The following is an 18,671-nucleotide window of genomic DNA, read 5'->3' on the forward strand; positions in this document are numbered from 1 at the left end:
TAGAACATCTAGTACAGTTTTGAATAGCAGTGGTAAAGTGGGCATCCTAGTCTTATTCCTGATCTTGGGGTGAAAGCTTTCAGTTTAGCTGTGGGTTTTTCATAGATGCCCTTTGTCATGTTGAGGAAGTTCCCATCTATTTCTAATTTTAGGAGTGTTTTTATCATGAAAGGATGTTGGGTTTTGTCAAATGCCTTTTCTGAGTTAATTGAGTGATCATGTGTGTTTTCCTTTATTCTATTAATGTCTATTATATTGATTTTTTTAAAATGTTGAATTGCTTCTGCATTCTTGGGATAAATCCCAGTTGGTCGAAGTGCTGTTTTAATATGCTGTTGGATTCAATTTGCTAGTATTCTGTTAAGAATTTTTGCATCTATACTCATAAAGCATATCGGTCTGTAATTTTCTCATGATGTCTTTATCTGCCTTTGGTATTAAGGTAATGCTGGCTTCACAGAATGAGTTAAGAACTGTTCCTTCTTCTGTTTTTTTGGAATTCTTCACATGTTGGGTAAAGTTCACCAGTGCTGCTGTCTGGTCCTGCATCTTTCCTTGTTGGAAGGTTTTGATTACTGAGTCAGGTTTTGATTACTGATTTCTTGTTATATGTTGAGATTTTAAATTTCTTCTTGAGTCAGTTTAGGTTAATTTGTGTGTTTCTAGGAATTTGTCCATTTATTCTGTATTATCTAGTTTTTCGGTGTGTAATTGTTCATAGTATTTTCTTACAATCTGTTTTATTTCTGTGAGGGCAGTGGTAATAATGTCCCCACTTTCATTTCTGATTTTAGTTATTTTTGTCTTTTCTTTTTCTTAGATGGTCTATAAAAGGTTTGTCAATTTTGCTGGTTTTTTTCAAAGAAGCAGCTTTTGGTTTCATTGATTCTGTCTGTTGTTTCTCTGTTCTCTGTTTCATTTATCTCTAATTTTTATTATTTCCTAGCTTTGAGTTTAATTTCTTTTCTAGTACCCCGACATGTAAAGTTAGGTTGTTGATATCTTTTTTCTTTTTTAACGTAGACATTTATAGTCATAAATATCCATCCAAGTGCTGCTTTTGCTGTATCCTTTAAGTTTTGGTATGTTGTGTTTTCCCTAAGTATTTTCTAATTTCCCTTAGGATTTCTTCTTTGAACCTTTGGATGTTTAAGAATGTGTTGTTTAACTTCTACATATTTGTGAGTTTTCCAGTTTTCCCGCAGTTGTTGATTTCTATCTTTATTCTTAGTCAGAAAAGGTTCTGTCTGATTTCAGTCTTTTTAAATTTATTGAGTCTTTGTTTTGTGGCATAACATATGGCTTATCCTGGAGAATGTTCCATACGTACCTGAGAAGAATGTGTATTCTACTGTTACTGGGTAAAGTGTTCTCTATATGTCTGTTAGGATTATAGTGTTCAAGTCCTCTACTTCCTTATTGACCTTCTATCTAGATGTTGTGTTATTGAAATTGGTGTATTGAACTAATATTTCTCCCTTCAGTTTGGTCAATGTTTACTTCATATCTTTTGGGGGTCTGTTGTTTGTGCATATATATTTATTTGTTTTTAAAAGAAATTTTATTGAAGTATAGTTGATTTATAATGTTGTGTTAGTTTCAGGTGCACAGCACAGTGGTTCAGTTGTGTGTGTGTGTGTGTGTGTGTGTATGTATTCTTTTTCAGATTCTTTTCCCTTATAGGTTGTTACAAGATATTGACTGTAGTTCTGGGTGCTATACAGTAGGTACTTGTTGGTTATCTATTTTATATATAGTGGTGTGTATATGTTAACATATATGTTTACAATTGTTTTATCTTCTTGATGAATTGACCCTTTTTTCAAAATAAAATGTCCTTCTTTGTCTCTTGTAACAGTTTTTGATCTAATGCCTATTTCGTCTGATATTAGAATAACCACACTAATACTCTTTTGTTTTCTGTTTTCATGGAATGTCTTTTTCCATCCTTTCGCTTTGAAACTATTTATACTTTTGTGTATAAAGTGAGTCTCTATAGGCAGCATATAGTTGGATCATGTTTTTTAATCCATCCTGCCAATCTGGCTTTGATTGGAAAGTTTAACCCAATTAAATTTAAAGTTAATGGCTGATAAGGAAGGACCTCTGCCATCATTTTGCTGTTTTGTTGTGAAATTTTATACCTTTTTTGTGGCTCATTTCCTCCATTACATACTGCCTTCTTGTTTTTTTTTCTAATTAGTTTATTGTAGTGAACCATTCTCATTTCCTTCTCATTTCCTTTTGTGTGTATTTTTAAAAAATATTTATTTGGCCGCTCTGAGTCATAGTTATGGCATGCAGGATCTTTAGTTGTGGCATGTTGGTTCTTAGTTATGGCATGGGGGATCTAGTTCCCTGACCAGAGATAGAACCTGGCGGAGTCTTAACTACTGGACCACCAGGGACATCGCTTGTGTGTATTTTTTAGATATTGTCTTTGTGGTGAATTACATTTAATGTCCTAAATTTATAACAGTTTAGTTTGCATTGATGTGCACTTAACTTCAGTAACATACAGCTCAGTCTTACCCCCTTATGTTGCTGTCGTCACAAATTACATCTTTATACATTGTGTATCCAGTATCATGGACTCAGTTATTTTTTATGCATTTGTCTTTGAAATCCTATAGGAAATACAGCAAAGTTAGAAACCAAATATACAGTAATACTCGTTTTTATATTTGCCAGTGTATTTACCTTTACTAGAGACCTTTATTTCATCATATGACTGAGTTGCTGTTTAGTGTCCTTTCATTTCAGCTTGAAGGACTATCTTTAGCACTTCTTGTAGGGCAGGTCTGATGGTAGTGAACACCCTCAGCTTTTGTTTATCTGGCAACATCTTAATTTGTACCTCATTTTTTTTTTTTTTTTTTTTGCGGTACGTGGGCCTCTCACTGCCGTGGCCTCTCCCGTTGTGGAGCACAGGCTTCGGACGCGCAGGCTCAGTGGCCATGGCTCACGGGCCCAGCCCACCCCGCGGCATGTGGGATCTTCCCGGACCGGGGCACAAATCCGTGTCCCCCGCATCGGCAGGCGGACTCTCAACCACTGCGCCACCAGGGAAGCCCTGTACCTCATTTTGAAGGACAGTTTTGCCAGATATAGAATTCTTGGTTGACATTTTTTTTCTTTCCACACTTAAATATGCCATCCTACTGTATTTGGGCCTCCGCGGTTTCTGATAAGAAATAAGCTGCTGATCTTATTGAGGACCCCTTGTACATGAAGAGTTGCTTCTCCTGCTGCTTTTAGGGTTTTTTGTCTTTGTTTTTGACAGTTGGATTATAATGTGCCTTGGTGTGTGTTTCTTGGAATTTATCCTACTTAGATTTTATTGAACTTTTTGAATTTGTAGATTAATGTATTTCATCAGATTTGGGGTGTTTTCAGCCATTATTTCCTCAAATGTTATTTCTGTCCCTTTCTCTCTTCTCCTTCTGGGACTCCCATAATGCATGTTCTGGTCTACTTGTTATCCCACAGGTCCCTTAGGTTTTGTTTACTATTTTTTAAAAAAGCATTTTGAGCATATTTAAGTCAGTTGTTTGAAAGTTTTTGCCTAGTTAGTCTGATGTCTGGGCTTCCTTAGCCAGTTTCTCTCAGTTAATTTTGTTCCTTTGAACATGCCATACTTTCCTGTTTTTTTGTATGCTATGTGATTTTTTTCCTTTTTTTAAAACTGGGCATTTGAATACTATAATATGGTAACTATTGAAATCAGATTCTTCCCTTTCGCCAGGGCTTGCTGTTTTATTGTTTGTTTTTATTTGGTTTTGATTGTTGAAGGTTAGCAATATGTTTGTTTAATGAGTTTCATAAGTGATTGTTTTTTTTCAAACACAGTATTCCTTGGTGTGTATAATCACTGGAGTCTCTGTTACTTAGCCTGTGTTTCCATAGTATTTTGACAGAGATTTCTTTGAGCTCCAGGAGCTAAAAAAATCAACCAAACAAACAACAACAGAAACCTCTCCCAGTCTGTACAGGTTGGCTCTGTGCTGGTGCACTCTTGTAACACCTTGTGAATTGCCAGTGGGACATAGCACTAATAATTAGAGTAAAATTCGGATCTATACCCTGAGATTTGTCCATTGTGCTATGTAAGATAAAGTTTTCTGCTTTTCACAAGAAAATAATTTGTATTTGGTTTAAATTAGTTGTGTCCTAGTATTTGGTTTTTAAAATTCTTAGTTCTTGACTTAACAAGCAGAGAGGTACTTTCAGAACCCTTGTTACTCTGTTCCACTGGAGAACCCAATTAAATTCAAGAAATATTTGAGGAGCTTCTGTATGCAAAATCTTGTGATTGGCTTCATAGGGTAGTAAAAGGATAACCAGGATTTTGCATCAAAGTGTTTATAATATAGTGAATGATAAGATAGTTCCAAATATAGATATCATTTAAAGAACTAATATAGTATCTTCAAAAAAATAATGCAGCACAAATGTGTAAATCTTCTTAATCATTGGATAAATGGTTGAATTAACTATGTTCTAGATATATACGCATACATAACATAACTTTGAGGAGCTAAGGCTAGGCTAAGAAGTACTCCTGAATAGATACAGGCTACTTCATTATTTCTTAAACATCTTCGTTTTTTAAAGTAGTAGTCTGTGAAATTCTATCAGTTGTACTTTCATTTAAATTAACAAATATACTTCTTTATAAAATCACAAATACAGTTGACCCTTGAACAACACAGGTTTGAACTGTATGGGTACACTTATACATGGATATTTTGCAGTAGTAAATGCTACAGTACAACACTTGGTGGTTAGTTGAATCTGCAGATGCAGTGGAACCGTGGATATGGAAGGCCTGCTCTTAAGCTATATGTGGATTAAACCCCGAGTTGAATGGCCAACTGTACCTTTAGGAAAATATAAGCTACATGTTGTTTACATTAGTTTATTTAGAGTGCCTTTCTCAATATCTGTAACTGAAATCACACCTGTTCATGAGAGATTGAGAGTCTTAGTGGGTGGAAAGGGAGACAGTGGATTATTTAAGCACATTCAGTGTATTTTGGAGGGTGACAAGGCTTTGGGCGTTTAGGACAGCATTGGCAGGTGGATTCTTAACCACTGCACCACCAGGGCAGTCCCACCACAGTGTTCTTAGTTGTGTTGCTACTTTACATTTTTACGCTAACATGTTTGCTATTGAACTCATCAACATTTAATAATCCATAGTAGCAAATTCTTGAAAATACAGTTAATTTATAAACTCATCTTAGTCCTTGGTAATTTTTTCAAATGTTTTTCATATTTACATTTTTATATAGTTAATATACTTTTCAATATTGAACATGACAAATATAAAAAGTATCCTATTTCATTTTTTAAATTAAAAACCATAATGCTTTATAAAAGTTATTTTAACTTATAGAACACAATCACAAAATTCAAAGCTCAAAAGATTATACAGTGAAAATCTTCCATCTCACTCCTCTGCTCCACTGTTCTTGCATTCTACGCAGGGGTAACCAATTTACAAGTTTCTTGTGTAGAGATTTTTTCATGATAAGCTTGTGTATGTGTATATATGTGTGTGGTGTATGTGTGTGTGTGTGTTTGGTACACCTTTTTTTAGTATCTTTGTTTTTTCCCCCCTTTTCAGTATATTTTGGAGAGCATAGCAGTTAAGATTATCACCTTTATTCTTTTCTATGGCTACATACTATTATTTAGTTGTACTATAATTTAACTAGTCTCTTTTTTTTTAATTAGGTCATGTCTTTTATTAACTAGTGCACAATTACTTGTCTTCTGGTTTCTTTAAACAATAGGTAAGACAACATTTGCCACAATACTGTGTGTCAAAGTGGTTCACCATAAAAACTCCAGCACCACGTTCATCTGAAGGGCACTCCCGACGAAGGCGACTGATTTTGCCATTCTCCTCCACCTTATAGTATTTTAGGACAGCCAGCTTAACCTTCTTTCTCTTATGCTTGTTCTTCTTGAGAGTGGTGTAAGACTTCTTCCTTTTCTTAGCACCACCATGAAGTCTCAACATTAAGATGAAGAGTGGTCTCCTTTTGAATGTTGTAGTCAAAGTACGTCCATCTTCCACTTGCTTGCCAGCAAAGATCAGTCTTTGCTGGTCAGGAGGAATTCCTTCCTTATCCTGGATCTTGGCCTTTACATTTTCTGTTGTATCTGAGGGTTCAACTTCAAGAGTGATGGTCATCCCTGGAAGGTCTTCATGAAAATCTGCACCTTGGCGGCAGTTCTGCCGCAGGTGGCAGATCCAAAAGCTAACTAGTCCCTTATTGAGAAACATTGAGGTCACTTTCTGTCTTTTTGTATTATAAACACTTGTAGCAAAAACTTGTATATATGTCCTATCACATATGAGTGAAATGTTTCTTCATGTCTCTTGCCCATTTTCTAATTGTTTGCTCTTTTACTGTTGAGTTTTGAGAGGTCTTTATATATTTTGGATGCTAATACTTTGTTGGGCCTGTGGCTTGGAAATGTTTTGTCCCACTACTTACCTTGTCTTTTTATCCACTTTCCAGGGGCTTTCTCAGAGCAAAAGATTTAAATTTTGGTGAAGTCCAATTTATCAGTATTTTACTTGTTAAAAAATATTTATTTATTTATTTATTTTGACTGCGCTGGGTCTTAGTTGTGGCACACGGGATCTTTGTTGCGGCATGCAGGACCATTTTAGTTGCGGCATGTGGGCTCCTTAGTTGTGGCATGTGGACTCTTAGTTGCAGCATGCACGCGGGATCTAGTTCCCCAACCAGGGGTCAAACCCGGGCCGCCTGCATTGGGAGCGTGGAATCTTACCCACTAGACCACAAGGGAAGTCCCTATCAGTATTTTTCTTTTATGGGTTGGTGTCAAGTCTTAAGTACTCTTTGAATATCCATGGACCCTGAAATTTTTTTCGTGTATTTTTTTCCTAAAAGCTTTATAGTATTACATTTTACATTTAAGTCCATGATACATTTTGTGTTATTTTTGCATAAGGTATGAGACTTAAGTTGAAGTGCATTTTTTGGCCTATGGATGTCCATTTGCTCCAGCACCATTTGTTGGAAAGGCAGTCCCTCCTTCATTGAATTGCTTTTGTACTTTTGTCAAAAATTGGGCATATTTTTATGGGTCTATTTCTAGGTTCTCTCTTCTGTTCCATGTGTTTCTCTCTATCTGCCAATGCTACACAGTTTTTATTACTATAGCTGTAAAATAGGTCTTGAAATTGGGTAGGATGGTTCCTTTCATTTTATTCTTTTCCCAAATTAGAATTTTAGTAATTCTAGTTACTTTCCCTTTTCATATAAATTTTAGAATAATCTTGTCAATATCTACACAAAATCTTTCTTGGGATATTGGTAGGAGTTGTGCTAAACCCATGTATTAATATGAGGGGAGTGGGAGAATTGACATCCTTACTATGTTGAGTCTCCCATTCCATGAACATTGAATGTCTCTTCATTTATATTTAGATTGGTTTCCTTCATCAATATTTTGCCATTTTTAGCATACAAATCTTGTGCTTGTTTTGTTAGATTTGTACCTAATATTTTGGGTTTGTGAGGTTTTTTTTATTATAATATTTTATTTTGTGTGTCCATGTGTTCATTGCAAATAGAGTTGATTTTTTTTACATGTTTATCTTATGACCATACTGAATTCACTTGTTTGTTCTAGGTTTTTTTTTTTTTTTTTGCTTTTGTAGATTCTTTGCAGTTTCTACCCAATCATGTAGCTGACAAATAGAGATGGTTTTATTTTTTCCTTTCAAATTTGTGTTTTTTATATCCTTTTCTTGTTTTATTGCACTGGCAAGAACTTTCAGCACTATGTTCAATGAGTATGTTGAGAGGGGACATTATGTCTTTTTCCCCAGTTTTAAGGGGAAAGTATTCAGTCTTTCACTCTTAAGTGTATGTTAAATATACGTTTCTGTAGATGCTCTTTATCAAGTTGAAGAAGTTCCCTCTTATTCCTCTTTCTCTGAGAGGTTTTTTTTTTCTGCATGAATGGGTACTGAGTTTTGTCAAATACTCTTCTTATTTACCTCAATTGAGATGAATTATGTGGTTTTTTTCTTTAGCTTTTTAATGTGGTGGATTACATTGGTTGGTTTTAGAATATTGGTCTAGACCTGCATCCCTGGAATAAACTCTGCTTGGTCATAGTGTATGATTCTTTTTGTGTATTGCCAAATTTGATTTGCTAATATTTTGTTAAGGATCTGTAATTATGAAGGATGTTGGTCTGTAGTTTTCCTTTTTTATTCTGTGTTTATCTGTTTTTTTTGTTTTTTTTAAATCAGGGTAATACTAGCTTAATAAAATGAATTTGAAAGTATGCCCTTCAATTTTATTTTCTAGAAGAGATTGTGGAAAATTGGTGTTAATTCTTTAAAAGTTTGCTATAATTTTCAGTGAAACCATCTGGACCTGGAGAGGTTTTTGGATGTTTTGAAATCACCACTTCAATTTATTTATTTAATAGGTATAGGACTCTCCAAATTATTATTATTATTTTTGCGGTATGCGGGGCTCTCACTGTTGTGGCCTCTCCCGTTGCGGAGCACAGGCTCCGGACGCGCAGGGTCAGCGGCCATGGCTCATGGGCCTAGCCACTCCATGGCATGTGGGATCTTCCCGGACCAGGGCACGAACCCGTGTCCCCTGCATCGGCAGGCGGACTCTCAGCCACTGCGCCACCAGGGAAGCCCTATCCAAATTATTTACTTCATATTGGGTAAGTTGTGGTAGTTTTTTGTTTTGTTTCATTTTGTGAGAAATTGGTTCATTTCTTCTAAATCATCGTTATATGTTGGTGACGAGTTGTTAGGATTAGAAAGGCTCCCCTAGACACCCGAACAGTATAAGGATGAAACATTCTTCATGGTTTTATGATGAAAATTATAATCTTTTAGCTTTATAGCTCTCTGAAGAAAATGTTCAATCAAAAGATTAAATCATACAAAGCATTTAACATTTTTAAACAGTTGCCTAATAACAAACTTTTAAAAGAGATTATGCATAGCACTAAATTATGTTTGTCAAATATTTGAATAGTGTTTCCTTACTGTCCTTTCGTAGTTGCAGGGTGTGTAGAGATGTTCATGTTTCATTCCTGACTTATTCCTTATGTTGGTAATTTGTGTCTTCACTTATTTTCCTTTGTCAATCTTGCTAGATGTTTGTTGATTTTTTTAAAAATTAATTTTTATTGGAGTAGAGTTGCTTTACAATGTTGTGTTAACTTCTGCTGTATAGCAAACTGAATCAGTTATACGTATACATATATCCACTCTTTTTTAGATTTCCTTCCCATTTAGGTCACCACACATCATTGAGTGGAGTTCCCTGTGCTATACGGTAGGTTCTCATTAGTTATCTGTTTTATACATAGTAGTATATATATGTCAGTCCCAATCTCCCAGTTCATCCCACCTTCCCCTTTCCCCCATGGTAACCGTAAGTTTGTTCTCTACATCTGTGACTCCATTTCTGCTTTGTAGATAAGTTCATCTGTACCACTTTTCTAGATTCCACATATAAGCAATTTTATACAATATTTGTTTTTCTCTTTCTTACTTACTTCACTTTGTATGACAATTTCTAGGTCCATCCACATATCTGCAAATGGCGCTATTTTGTTCCTTTTTATGGCTAATATTCCATGGTATATATTATCCACATCTTCTTTATCCATTCTTCTGTCAGTGGTCATTTAGGTTGCTTCTATGTTCTGGCTGTTACAACTAGTGCTGCAGTGAACATTGGGGTGCATGCATCCTTTTGGTTGGTTGTCAGTTTTTGATCTCTTAAAAGAACCAACTGTTTCACTGATTTTTCTCTGTTTTTCTGTTTTCAGTTTTATTAATTTCTACTGTATCTTTATTATTTCCTTCCTTTCTCTTGCTTTGCTTCTAGTTTGCTCTTCTTTTTTTGAGATTCTTGAGGTGGAAACTTAGGTTATTGACTTGTGGCTTTTCCTTTTGATTTGAGGCTTTTCTTTTTTTAAATTTCTTTCTCAGCACTGTTTTACCTATGTCTCACAAATTTTGCTATGCTGTATTTTCATTTTCCTTTAGTTCTGTTATATGTATTTTAAAATTTCCCCTGATAATTCCTCTTTGATCCATAGATTGTTTATATAAAGTGTGTTGTTTAGAGAGCTGAGTGGCGGCTGTGGATACTCTGGGTGCCTGCTGTACATGTGTGTGGCCACCTGGTGTACACAGGCTCTGGCAGCAGCCACGGGCTGGCCGGACTGAGACAATTTTCTGGATGACAAACAATGGCTCAGCACGGTGTCTCAGTACAACCACGAGGCTGGACAGTGGATCCAATTCTGAGATGCCTGTTGTCAGGCCTGAGCTCCTGTGGTGGGAGTGCCAAGTCCAAACCACTGGACTAACAGAGAACCTCAGACTCCAGGGAATATTAATCGGTATGAGCTCTCCCGGAGGTCCTCATCTTGGCACCAAGACCTGGCTCCACCCAACTGCCTGCCACCTCCAGTGCTGGATGCCTCAGACCAAACAACCAGCAAGACAGGAGCACAGCCCCACCTATCAAGAAAAATGAGATGACAAAAAAATATGGTACAGACAAAGGAGCAAGGTAAAAACTTACAAGACCAAATAAATGAGAAAATAAGCAACCTATCTGAAAAAGAATTCAGAGTAATGATAGTAAAGGTGATCTTAAATCTAGGAAATAGAATGGAGGCATGGATCAAGAAAATACAAGAAATGTTTAACAAGGACGTAGAAGAACTGAAGAACAAACAAACAGTGATGAACAGCACAGTAATTGAAATGAAAAATACACTAGAAAGACTCAGTAGAACAACTGAAGCAGAAAAATAAGTGAGCTGGAAGATAGAATGGTGGAAATAACTGCTGAGGAGCAGAATAAAGAAAAAAGAATGAAAAGAAATGAGCACAGTCTCAGAGACCTCTGGGACAACATTAAATGCACCAACATTCAAATTATAAGAGTCCCAGAAGAAGAAGAGAAAGAGAAAGGGTCTGAGAAAATATTTGAAGAGGTTATAGTCGAAAACTTCCCTAACATGGAAAAGGAAATAGTCAGCCAAGTCCAGGAAGCACAGAGTTCCATACAGGATAAACCCAAGGAGAAACATGCCGAGACACATATTAATCAAACTAACAAAAGTTAAATTCAAAGAAAAAGTATTAAAAGCAGCAAGGTGAAAAGCAACAAATAACATACAAGGGAATCCCCATAAGGTTGTCAGCTGATTTTTCAGCAGAAACAATGCAGGCCAGATGGGAGTGGCAGGATATATTAAAAGTAATGAAAGGGAAAAACTTAAAACCAAGATTAGTCTACTCAGTAAGGATCTCACTCAGGTTCGACGGAGAAATCAAAAGCTTTACAGACAAGCAAAAGCTAAGAGAATTCAGCACCTCCAAACCAGCTTTACCACAAATGCTAACAGAACTTCTCTAGGAGGGAATCACAAGAGAAGAAAAAGACCCACACACAAAAAAATCCAAAACAATTAAGAAAAGGGTAATAGGAACATACATATCAATAATTACCTTGAATGTAAATGGATTAAATGTTCCAACCAAAAGACACAGGCTGGCTGAATGGATACAAAAATAAGACTTGTATATGCACTGTCTACAATAGACCCACTTCAGACCTAGGGACACATACAGACTGAAAGTGAGGGGATGGAAAAATATATTTCATGCAAATGGAAATCAGAAGAAAGCTGGAGTAACAATACTCATATCAGTTAAAATAGACTTTAAAATAAAGACTGTTAAGCTGTGACAAAGTGAGAGAGTGGTATGGACATATATACACTACCAAACGTAAAATAGATAGCTAGTGGGAAGCAGCTGCATAGCACAGGGAGATCAGCTCGGTGCTTTTTGACCACCTAGAGGTGTGGGAGAGGGAGGGTGGGAGGGAGGGAGACGCAAGAGGGAAGAGATATGGGAACATATGTAAATGTATAACTGATTCACTTTGTTATAAAGCAGAAACTAACACACCATTGAAAAGCAATTATACTCCAATAAAGATGTTTAAAAAAGTAAAATAATAAAATAAGTTAAAGACTGTTACAAGAGACAAGGAAGGACACTACATAATGATCAAGGGATCAATCCAAGAAGAAGGTATATAACAACTGTAAATATTTATGCACCCAACATAGGAGCACCTCAATGCATAAGGCGAATGTTAACCTAAAGGGGGACATTGACAGTAACACAATAATAGTGGGGTTTTTTAACAGCCCGCTTACACCAATGGACAGATCATCCAGACAGAAAATAAATAAGGAAACACAGCTTTAAATGGCACAATAGACCAGATAGACTTAGTTGATGCTTAAAGAACATTCCACCAGAAAGTGGCAGATTACACTTTCTTCTCAACTGCACACCAGACATTCTCCAGGATAGATCACATCTTGGGTCACAAATCAAGCCTCGGTAAATTTAAGAAAATTGAAATCATATCAAGCATCTTTCTGACCACAATGCTATGAGATTAGAAATCAGTTACAGGAAACAAAACTATAAAAAACACAAACACGTGGAGGCTAAACAATACACTACTAAGTAACCAAGAGGTCACTGAAGAAATCAAAAAGGAAGTCAAAAAATACATAGAAACAAACTACAACAAAAACACCACAGCCCAACACCTGTGAGACACAGCGAAAGCAGCTCTAAGAGGGCAGTTTATAGCAATTCAATCTCACCTCAAGAAACAAAACTCTCAAACAATCTAACCTTACACCTAAAGCAACTAGTGAAAGAAGAAGAAGAGGAGGAGGAGGAGGAAGAAAAAGAAGAAAAACTCCAATGTTAGTAGAAGGAAAGAAAGGTTAGAGCAGAAATAAACAAAATAGAAATGAGGAAGACAGTAACAAAGATCAATAAAACTAAAAGCTGGTTCTCTGAGAAGATAAACAAAACTGATAAGCCTTTAGCCAGACTGATCAAGGAAAAAAGGGAGAGGTTTCAAATCAATAAAATTAGAAATGAAAAAGGTAAAATTTCAACTGACACTGAAGAAATAAAAAGGATCATAAGAGACTACTATAAGCAACTATATGCCAATAAAACGGACAACCTGGAAGAAATGGACACATTCTTAGAAAGGTACAACCTTCCAAGACTGAACCAGGAAAAAATGGAAAATATAAACAGACCAATCACAAGTAATGAAATTGAAACTGTAATTAAAAATCTTCCAGCAGGGGCTTCCCTCATGGCACAGTGGTTAAGAATCCACCTGTCAATGCAGGGGACACGGGTTCCATCTCTGGTATGGGAAGGTCCCACATGCTGTGGAGCAACTAAGCCTGGGCAGCACAACTACTGAGCCTGCACTCTAGAGCCCAAGAGCCACAACTACTGAAGCCTGTGTTCCTAAAGCCTGTGCTCTGCAAGAAGAGAAGCTACCACAATGAGAAGCCCACGCACCACAACAAAGAGTAGCCCCTGCTTGCCACAACTAGAGAAAGCCCACATGCAGCAATGAAGACCCAACACAGCCAAAAATAAATAGGTAAATTAAAACAAAAAACCTTCCAACAAAGAGAAGTCCAGGACCAGATGGCTTCACAGGCAAATATTATTAAACATTTAGAGAAGAGCTGACACCTATCTTACTCAAGCTCTTCCAAAAAATTGCAGAGGGAAGAACACTCCCAAACTCATTCTACAAACCACTATCACCCTGATACCAAAACCAGACAAAGATATCACAAATAAAGAAAATTACAGGCCAGTATCACTGATGAACATAGATGTAAAAGTCCTCAACAATATGCTAGGAAACAGAATCCAACAACATATTAAAAGGATCATACACCATGATCAAGTGTGGTTTATCCCAGGGATGCAAGGATTCTTCAGCATACGCAAATCAACGTGATACACCATATTAAGAAATTAAAGAATAAAACCATATGATCATCTCAATAGATGCAGAGAAAGCTTTTGACAAAATTCAACACCCATAAGTGTGCATAGAGGGAACCTACCTCAACATAATAAAGGCCATATATGACAAACTCACAGCCAACATCATTCTCAATGGTGAAAAACCGAAACCATTTCCACTAAGATCAGGAACAAGACAAGGTTGCCCACTCTTGCCACTCTTATTCAACATAGTTTTGGAAGTCCTAGCCATGGCAGTCAGAGAAGGAAAAGAAATAAAAGGAATCCAAATTGGAAAAGAAGAAGTAAAACTCTCACTGTTTGCAGATGACATGATACTATGCATAGAAACTCCTAAAGATGCCACCAGAAAACTACTAGAGCTAATCAATGAATTTGGTGAAGTTGCAGGATACAAAATTAGTGCACAGAAATCTCTTGTATTCCTATACACTAATGATGAGGGACTTCCCTGGTGGTCCAGTGGCTAAGACTCCGCACTCTCAAGGCAGGGGGCTGGTTCAATCCCTGGTCAGGGAACTAGATCCCACATGCTGCAACTAAGAGTTCGCATGCTGCCACTAAAGATCCCGCATGCCACAACTAGGACGCGATGCAGCCAAATCAATCAATCAATATTTTTAAATTAAATAAATAAAAGATAAAGTTTGCCTATACACTAACAACAAAAGTTTGGAAGGAGAAATTAAGGAAACAATCCCATTTACTATTCCAACAAAAAGGATAAAATACCTAGGAATAAACCTAGCTAAGGAGACAGAAGACCTGTATGCAGAAAACTATAGGACACTGATGAAAGAAATCAAAGATGACACAAACAGATGGAGAGATACACCATGTTCTTGGATTGGAAGAATCAATATTGTGAAAATGACTGTACTTTCCAAAGCAATCTACAGAGTCACTGCAATCCCTATCAAACTACCAATGGTATTTTTCACAGAACTTGAACAGAAAATTTTACAATTTGTATGGAAACACAAAAGACCCTGGATAGCCAAAGCAATCTTAAGAAAGAAAAATGGAGCTGGAAGAGTCAGGCTTCCCAACTTCAGACTACACTACAAAGCTACAGTAATCAAGACAGTATGGTACTGGCACAGAAACAGAATATAGATCAATGGTACAGGATAGAAAGCCCAACGATAAACCACGCGCTTATGGTCACCTAATCTATGACAAAGGAGGCAAGAATATATAATGGAGAAAAGACAGTCTCTTCTATAAATGGTGCTGGGAAAACTGGACAGCTACATGTAAAAGAATGAAATTAGAACACTCCCTAACACCATACACAAAAGTAAACTCAAAATGGATTAAAGACCTAAATGTAAGACCGGACACTACAAAAGCTTTAGAGGAAAACATAGGAAAAAAATCTTTGTTATAAATCACAGCAAGGTCTTTCTTGAACCACCTCTTGAAGTAATTAAACTAAAAACAAACAAATGGGACCTAATTAAACTTAAAAGCTTCTGCATAGCAAAGGAAACCATAAACAAGATGAAAAGACAACCCTCAGAATGGCAGAAAATATTTGCAAATGAAGCAATTGACAAGGGCTTAATCTCTAAAATATACAAAACAGCTCATGCAACTCAATATCAAAACAACAAACAATCCAATCCAAAAATGTGTGGAAGACCTAAATAAACATTTCTCCAAAGAAGACATACAGATGGCCAAGAGGCACATGAAAAGATGCTCAACATCACTAATTATTAGAGAAATGCAAATCAAAACTACAATGAGGTATCACCTCATACTAGTCAGAATGGCCATCATCAAAAATCTACAAAGGATAAGTGTTGGAGAGGGTTTAGAGAAAAGGATCCCTCTTGCACTGTTGGTGGGAATGTAAATTGATACAGCCACTATGGAGAATGGTATGGAGGTTCCTTAAAAAACTAAAATAGAACTACCATATGACCCAGCAATCCCACTCCTGGGTGTATACCCTGAGAAAACCATAGTGCAAAAAGACACATGGATCCCAGCGTTTATTGTAGCACTATTTACAATAGCCAGGACATGGAAGCAACTTAAATGTCCATCAACAGAGGAATGGATAAAGAAGGTGTGGTACACATATACAATGGAATGTTACTCAGCCATAAAAAGGAATGAAGTTGGGTCATTTGTAGAGATGTGGATGGACCTAGAGTCTGTCATACAGAGTGAAGTTAGTCAACAAGAGAAAAACTAATATCACATATTAACACATATATGTGGAATCTAGAATAATGGTACAGATGAACCTATTTGCAGGGCAGGAATAGAGAGGCAGATGTAGAGAACGGACATGTGGACACAAAGGGAAGGGGAGGGTGGGATGAACTGGGAGATTAGGATTGACATATATACACTACCTTGTGTCAAATAGTGGGAACCTGCTGTATACCATAGGGACTTCACCTCGGTGCTCTGTGATGACCTAGATGGGTGGGTTGGGGGAGGTGCATGGGAGAGGTCCAAGAGGGTGGGGATATATGTATACCTATAACTGATTAACTTTGTTGTACAGCAGAAACTTAACACAACATTGTAAAGCAAGTATACTGAAATGAAATGAAATGGGTTGTTTAGTTTCCAAGTGTTTCGAGATTTTCCTGTTAACATTCTGTTACTGATTTCTAGTTTGTTTCTATTGTGGTCAGAGAACATATTCTTTCTGATTTCAGTTCTTTTAAATTTGTTCAGATTTGTTTTGTAGTCCAAAATATATTCTATCTTATTTTGTGTTGCTTGGGCACTTGATAAGGATGTGGTTTCCTTTGTTGTTGTATGGAGTGTTTTATGAATGTTGAATAATTCTTGTTGGCTGATGGTGTTGTTGAGTTCTTTCAGATTCTTGGTGATTTTCTATCTAGTTGTACTAATTGTTCAGATAGGGGTTTTGAATTGTTCAGCTGTAACTGTTGATTTGTCTCTATATTCTCCTTTCAGTTCTATCAGTTTTTGCTTCACATTTTAGAGATGTGTTGTTTGGTGGATACACATTTGGGAATGCTATGTCTTCTTCTTTTTTTTTTTTCCATAAAGTAAAGCCTTACTTCTTTTTTTGTTTGTTTTTACTTTATTTATTTATTTATTTATGGCTGCATTGGGTCTTGGTTGCTGCACATGGGCTTTCTCTAGTTGAGGTGAGCGGGGGCTACTCTTTGTTGTGGTGCGCGGGCTTCTCATTGCAGTGGCTTCTCTTGTTGCGGAGCATGGGCTCTAGGCATGTGGGCTTCAGTAGTTGTGACTCACGGGCTCAGTAGGTGTCACTTGTGAGCTCAGTAGTTGTGGCTCACAGGCTCTAGAGTGCAGGCTCAGTAGCTGTGGTGCACGGGCTTAGTTGCTCCGCAGCATGTGGGATCTTCCTGGACCAGGGCTTGAATCCGTGTCCCCTGTATTGGCAGGCAGATTCTTAACCACTGTGCCACCAGGGAGGCCTATGGGAATGCTGTGTCTTCTTGATAGGTTGGCCTTTTCATCATTGTGTAATGTCCCTTTCTGTCCAATAAATTTCCTTGGTTTTGAAGTCTACTTTATCTGACATTAATATTGCCACTTCTGCTTTCCTTTGATTAATGCTTGCATGATATATATCTTTTTCTGTTCCTTTACTTTTATCCTATTTATATCACTATATTTGAAGGGACTATCATGTAGATAGTACATGGTTAGGTCATGTTTTTTAATCCACACTGTAATCTCTGCTTTTAATTGCTATGACCATTTTCATGCAGTGTAATTATTGCTGTGTTATGGCTTAGCCTGTGGGGTTTTTTTTCTATTTTTTATTTAATGGAAGTATAGTTGATTTACAGTGTTGTGTCAATCTCTGTTGTACAGCAAAGTGACTCAGTTATACACATATATACATTATTTTTTTATATTCTTTTCTGTTATGGTGTATCACAGGATATTGAATATAGTTCCCTGTGCTATACATTAGGACCTTGTTGTTTATCCATTCTAAATATGATAGTTTGCATCTACCAACCCCAAATTCCCAGTTCATCCCTCTTCTTCCCCCCACCCTTGGCAACCACAAGTCTCTTCTCTTATGTCTATGAGTCTGTTTCTGTTTGTAGATAGATTCATTTGTGCCATATTTTAGATTCCACATATAAGTGATATCATATGGTATTTGCCTTTCTCTTTCTGACTTACTTCACTATGATAATCTCTAAGTTGCATCTGTGTTGCAAATAGCATTATTTCCTTCTTTTTTATGGCTGAGTAATATTCCATTGTATATACGTACCACATCTTTTTTATCCAGTCGTGTCGGTGGACATTTAGGTTGTTTCCATGTTTTTAGCCTGCCATTTTAGATGCTATTTTCTGTTTGTTCAGCTTTTCATTTCTGTTTTCTTTTTCCTGCCTTACTGTGGGTTACTTGAACATTTGTTAGAATTCCATTTTGATTCCTTTATTGTGTTTTTGAGTATTTCTTTGTATCACTTTTTGTGTGGCTGCTCTGAGTGTTACATGATGTGTACAGTCAACCCCTGAACAAGGCAGGGGTTAATTTGTGCATAACTTATTGTTGGCCCCCAGTATCTGCTGTTGCTCCGAGTCTCCAGGTTCAATCAGCCATGGACCGTGAAGTATTTACTATTGAAAGATATCCCCCTATAACCATGGAGAACCATGCAGATCAAATCCACATTGTTCAAGGGTAAACTGTGCATAACTCATTACAGCTTATTGGTGTCATTTTATCAGT

General features: G+C 36.8%; 1 protein-coding gene and 1 pseudogene across 2 annotated transcripts in view; one reads left to right on the forward strand and one right to left on the reverse strand.

Annotated features, from left to right (window-relative positions):
• The window catches only part of SOS1 (SOS Ras/Rac guanine nucleotide exchange factor 1), a 155,694-nt gene that overhangs the window by 14,333 nt on the left and 122,690 nt on the right, over positions 1-18,671 (forward strand). The window lies entirely within an intron of this gene.
• Positions 5,768-6,295, reverse strand: LOC136134100 (ubiquitin-ribosomal protein eS31 fusion protein-like; annotated as a pseudogene).

This window comes from Phocoena phocoena, chromosome 14 (genome assembly GCF_963924675.1).
Source record: "Phocoena phocoena chromosome 14, mPhoPho1.1, whole genome shotgun sequence".
In the NCBI taxonomy this organism is placed as follows: domain Eukaryota; kingdom Metazoa; phylum Chordata; class Mammalia; order Artiodactyla; family Phocoenidae; genus Phocoena; species Phocoena phocoena.